Consider the following 6,145-nt stretch of genomic DNA (forward strand, 5'->3'; position numbering starts at 1 on the left):
GGGGATCCCGTGTTGGGGACACGGTCCACGTTTAGTGGGCAATGCTTTTGGTTGGATAAGCCCCAAGTGACACTTCAGTACAAGTGTGGGGTAAAGTGCTGCATTAGCTCAGGGGTTGGCAACTACGACCGGGAGGCCAAATCTAGGCCACTGCCTGCCTTTAATAAATAAAGTTATATTGGTACACAGCCCCTCCGCTTGTTTTCATTGTGTCCGTGCCTGCTTTTGTGCTGCAATGACAGAGTCGAGCAGTTGCAACAGAGACCAAGTGGCCTGCAGAGCCATCTACACAGAGAACTATTTACTCTCTGGCCTCTTACAGAATGGGTTTGCCAACCCTTGCATAGGAATACAAGAAAAATACCCCCTTTCAAGGAACCCCGGGAAGGTCTGGACACATTGCCAGCTCATGGGTGTTTTCCATTCCTGCTCTGACTCCCAAGTTGCAAAGCAGTTGAAGCCCTTGGAGCTCTCCTTGCTAAATAACTAAGCTTTGTGAACAGAGAGGCCACGTCAAGGACCATTTCTCCTTGCAGGTTACGGGGTGGTTAGCCATGTGGGCGACAGGTCTGGACAACGGGTTTGAATCCCTCCTCCACCCATTGAGCCCTCTGTGCCTTGGTTTACCTTTATGTAAGATGAGGATAAGAAAAGTGTGCCTCCTATAAGGTTTTTATGAAAATGAAATGAGGTGCTGAGAACACAGCGTCTGTTTGAACTTGGACTGGCACATCCCACACATTCAATAGAGAGACGGATTCTGGAGTTAGAGGGTATCTTGAGAGGGCATCATCCCTGCTGTCGTTCAGAGGAGTAAACTGAGGTCCAGAGAGGAAAAGTGACTCTGCTCCCACCCTCATAGGTACTGGGGCAGGTCGAGGAGGCAGAGGCTCCAGTGGAAAGGACTGCTGATATATTTTGAGCTCCTCTATGTGACCAGCCTGGGCTCCACACTTGACTTGTCGTGTCTCATTCAGCGCTCATGGCAGCCCTGTGAAATAAGACTTTGCAGACAGGGAAGATCTGATGGTGCTAGAACGCACACTTGCCCGGGGTGAGCTTGCAGGAGCTCACAGCCAAGCCCTGGCTGCCTCTCCACACAGCTGCACCCAGAAACGCACTTGGAAGAAATACAGTATTTTGGGCTACGGGGATAGAAAGGGTCCGGAGAATTCAACTAGAAAATGCGTCAATCACCAAATTCTTCAGCTGGGTGAAAGGAAAACCTTTCTGGCCGCCCCGTCTCCTGGGTACAGCATTGCAATGGGGCCATCTAGTGGTCGAAGACAAGAAAGTCCACCGGTCAGCCTCTGAAAAGCAACTGGGCCAACAAGCCCTGTGGTCTGGGGCGGGGGCGGGAATCCCAGCAGGCCCAGGGATAGGCAGCCTGGCCAGATGCCTGCCTTAAGGAGGACCTGGTAAGGGGCGTGTCCGTGGATGTGCAAAGGAAGGGGACACTGGCAGAGGGCAACTGCCTCCTCACCTTTTCAGAGCCCTGTGCCCCAGTTCCACAAGAGGCACCATTGCCCCACTGTCCCTAGGGGACATTTAACAGTGTCTGGGGACATTTCTGGTTGTCACAACTGGGGGATCTTTCTGATATCTAGGGGGTAGAGGCCAGGAATGCTTTTCATCACTCTACAGTGACAGGACAGCCTCTACAGCAAAGAGTGAGCCTTGAATGCCAACACTGGAAACCCTGAGGTGGCCTCCTTCCAAACGGAGCTGGGCAGGCCTGGGGATTGCACAAGGCCGTGATGCTCAGAGCCCCTGCGTGCGCATTCTTGCCTAGCTGCTCTTCTCCGACCTCCACTCTCTTACCTCATCCCCTTCTTTCACCTTCCAGCCCACTTGCCTCTTGTTCAGGGTAGCTCATCTACTCACGTCCATCTCTTTGTCTGGATTTGTTCTCCCACAGACAGGCCTGAGAGAAGGATTTGGAGGCACACAGTTGACTTAAGAGGGGATTCCAGGAAGCACCTGTGAAGGAGTGAGGAAGAGAGACTGGAAGTGTGGAGGTGGGGGCAGTGAAGAGTGAGTTGGGGGGCAGTCACTGCCGTGAGCAGCCGAGGTGTGGACTCTGAGGAGACTCGCATGAGGACTCAGAACTGTCCCCTCCAGGAGAAGGAAGCCAAGGTGTTTGTCCTCCAGCTCTCTGGCTGCTCCTGGGCACTAGCCACTCACATTGCAGCTGCCTGTGCACTGGTAGAGGAACCGATGTCTGTCTGGCCTGCCCACATCTCTCCATCGTGAAGGGCATTCAAGCTTGCCCTCTCTCACTGTGGTCCTTAGAAGCCAATGGGTCACTTTCCCAAATTAAAGCTCCAGAGACCAGGAACAAGGGACTGGCACAGTTGATGAGTCTACATAGCTGGTCCCATTCAGTGCAAGGATTCGGGAGTGGCGACCTCACCCTGGAGACAATGCCAGCTCCCCGTGGTCCACAGCTACAGCGTTAGGGCTATGGAAACCTGCAGGTTTGAGGGCACACCACCAAGAAAACGTTACATCCCATCTCCAGCTAGACCAGGCTTAGTTTGCTTAGTAAGAAAAGCAATATTTTTGTTGAATTTCACATTTTCTACCAAATAATGAATTAACTTTATTGAAATCACAGCAGGAAAATGAAGCCATATCCTGTACATGCTGGCTACCTCATATGAACCATAGGAGAGAGGGATGCCTGGAGCGATGCCTGGAGACAGGATGGGAAGACAGAAGATAAGAACATTCAGTACGAATGGATTCCAAACCCCGCATGATAACCAGGCAGGCCTGGACCAGTTTACCATCTCAGTGTGGACTGATTCTCTTTTGCAGGAAGTTAGTTCTGACTTTACCAGCTAGACTGGAGGACACCTGTGCCATCCCTTGTCCTGTTGCTGCGAGGGACTTCTTCCAGCTTTTAGACGTGCAAGACTAAATGTGAATACCATCTATACATAAATGGTTGAGAAAGTTGTGTGGAGAAGCTTACAGCTCTCCGTCATCAGTAATATAAACATACTTTGATTAATAAGGGAAACTGTGCAATCAGGTCGTCTTGCTGAGGATGAAGAACTTTATTACATTTGAGGTAACAGGACTAAAGTCCTTAATATCACTTGTTTGGATTTTTCTCCATTTCATGAGTAGTTGATAATTCAGTAAAGGTTTATTAAACACCCAGTCTGACCATCGCACTGAGGTCTAACTGAGTGGAATGAAGCAGAAATGACATCTAAATGGCAGGTAGGGTACCACTCTCCACCTGTGCCTATGTGCTACAGTGAAAGGAACTACATTTCCCAGGAGCCTTTGCCTTCTAGCTTCCTTGTAGGTTCAGCCAATAGGAGGCATGCTCTCAGGGCATGAATACTCCAGCTCCTTCATAGCCAGTGCGGCCTCTGACTCTGTCTCAGAACTAACTACCCAGTGGGAGGAGGCCAGCAGCACCCACGTGGCTCCTGGCTCCCTGATCTCACCTTTCCACTGCCCTGCCTCTTTTTGTTGTTGTTGTTCTGGCAGCACTTTCTAATAAATCTTCTCACAAAGCCTTGTCTCAGATTCTACTTCTAGGGACACCAGAACAGGACCCTGTAATAATTTAGTGTGAAATTTCCTGAATTCTCTGTATTTTGTGAACCCGCTCATGTGACTTGCTGTTACTTTCAAACCTCAGAAATTAGCTGCAGCTGCTGTAACGGTCAGATCTGGAGAAGCCACAGAGGAACCCGGAGTTGAGTTTCACGGTGGCAACTAGGTCCGAGGCAGGGTCACCTGGCTAGACCTGGGGATGACACCCAGCTGGTCCAGGAGGGGCAGCTCATGCCAGGGGCTCCAATCGGAGGCGAGGGGTCAGGGTGAGGGGAGGAGTGCTCTCAATTTCCTCTCCCTCTCACTTCCATCTCTTGACATCACTTCCCATTGGCCGAACCTAAATGGGAGTCAGGAGACAAGCCTGGGAAGCAGCGTCTGCAGGGGCCGCTGTGAAATGGATCTGAAGGCAAACAGCACACGATAAACGCGTGTTTCATAACCACTGATAGAAAAAAAGGCAGTAGAGAAACACTGACACTAACTCAGTAGCACGTTGGATGATTAAAACTAAAACAAAATCAGGAGCCAGAAGACCTGCATCTACTTACAAACAACAGTGCAAACGTGTGTGCAGCAGCACGTGCTGGGAGGCCCTGGCGTTAATTCTGGGTCCCTCCATCCTTCCCTGGGGTGAGCAGTCAACAGCGTGGTGCTTTCTACACCAGAAGGGGCAGCAGCAGCAACACCTCACCCCAGCAACTTCAGATGACATGCTGAGAACAGCACATAGAATCCCCTTATGTTTACATGGTGTTGGTGCCCTTTGAAAATCTGATTAGCTCTTTTAATTACCATGGACCCTTTCAGCACTTAGCTGGTAAATAGCTGACTCTAATTAATAACTCTGTATGCTTGGGAAATATCACTTATTTCACCATCTGTCCTGGTGCCAGTGGCTGCCAGAGCTCAGCACCTGGGAGTGACCCCACTTCATTGTCCCCCGACCTTCCACTGTTGCTCTGCCCTGTTCCCCTAGACCTTGAAGCTGCTCCACCTGAGGGAAATGGAATCAACCGTGCAAACTGCACAGAAAGCATGCAGGCCAGGAAACACTTCCTGGACTGTCTAATGAACTCTGCAGACATTGGGTGTCCTTTTCTCTTTAGGGCCATAGATAAACCACTTGATGGCCAAGCCATCCAAGAGTTATGTGGTTCCACCCCACGGAAGCATCTGGAGAGCTGTAGGAAAATTAAAAAGATACTGCCAGCACCCTAGGGGCTAGAGTTGGCATCTCTTTGACCCCTGTCGCGTCCCTATGCAGAGAAGGGCTTGGCACAAAGCAGGGCTGCAGGGTGTCTTTGCAGATAGGACAAGCCCTCATGCTTGGCCCAAGCCACCCAATGCTTGGCTGGTGCTCCCACCCCAGTGCAGCGGAGTGGGTCCGCCTAGCCACACCCCGCCTGGTGGGGAGGGAGCAGTGGGGCCCGTGGGTCATAGAGCTTGAAGCCTTAATTGGTGGTTGATCTGCTGTCTGGGAGGCTCAGACATTCCCAAACTTTAATCACGTAGCGTTCCAGATGATGAGTCCAGCGACTCTGCATAAAAAACTGGAATCTGGGAGGAGACCTAAGTTCAGTCAGGGCTCTTACGTTTTCTGGCCGTTGGATGTGTTTTTCGATTGCATAGATCTGCAGGCGCTGCACATGAGAATGTGTGTCCCGGCACTTGCCAGCACATGAGCGAAAGCTTCACAGCGCACCCTCAGCCAGGCCTGATGCTGCGAGGTCCTCGCCTGATGGGAGAAGGCAGACGTTTGTGTCTTAGGTCAAAGGCAAGTCCTAGCTCCCAGGGACTATCATTGAGGTTTGCTTAATTAAAATATTGTCATTTAACTTATCTATGCCTATAAAATGATGCAAACTTCATAAAAGCAGGTGGAAGCGAACTTATGTCTGAATGCAGGACGCTCTTCCAGCTCCCTTTGGAAGAAGCCTCTTAGACCTCTTAGGCCGTCTGCAATTAAGGAGATTGGACGGCAGAGGGCAGCAGAGGATGCCGTTTCACGGTCCATTTGGCAGCCCAAGCACGGGCTCTCGCCCCACTCGACCCCCGCAGCTGGAGGCCCAGGCAGAGCTCACAGCGGCCAGCTCCGCCAAGGTGCCAGCAACGAGTTGGAAAAAGTCTCAAGCGACCCCCAGCCCAGGCCTGATGGAGAAGCTGGTTATGTGCACAGCCTCTAACTCACCAACACCAGGGTCTGGGCAGGACTAAGGGGAGACACATTCCTGGTGCTGCTTTTCCCCCTACACGTGTCCAGGGTGTGGGGCAGCTGCCTGATAACCCCACCTGGGGTTATGCTGGTGTTCAGGCTTCCCTGTCCCTCCTGCGACCCGCGAGCGGGGCCCCGAGCCTGCGGGGAACATATGAAGATGAAGAATCTCATCTTCCAAGTCCTCCAGCTCCCTGAGATCTTGCCGGGAAGCTTCCCTCTTGGGCGTCCTCTGCCTGTGGGGGTGGCTGGGCATGACCAGACCGCCCTTCTTCCTTCCTCACCCCATCAGCGCTGAGGTGAGTTCTGTGAAAATATCCAACAATGGGAAAGAGAAAAGAGGGAGGCCAAATG

The 6,145-nt window shown here is 51.7% G+C and overlaps 1 long non-coding RNA gene across 1 annotated transcript; it reads right to left on the bottom strand.

Moving 5' to 3' along the window:
• Nucleotides 1-760: 760 nt before the first annotated feature.
• LOC128932277 (uncharacterized) lies at nt 761-2,400 on the bottom strand. Its single transcript, XR_008481923.1, has 3 exons — nt 2,185-2,400; nt 1,822-1,924; nt 761-991 (listed from the first exon to the last, which is right to left on the bottom strand). It is a non-coding gene; the product is annotated as an uncharacterized LOC128932277 (long non-coding RNA).
• Nucleotides 2,401-6,145: the final 3,745 nt, after the last annotated feature.

The sequence above is a fragment of the Callithrix jacchus genome, chromosome 5 (genome assembly GCF_049354715.1).
Source record: "Callithrix jacchus isolate 240 chromosome 5, calJac240_pri, whole genome shotgun sequence".
In the NCBI taxonomy this organism is placed as follows: domain Eukaryota; kingdom Metazoa; phylum Chordata; class Mammalia; order Primates; family Cebidae; genus Callithrix; species Callithrix jacchus.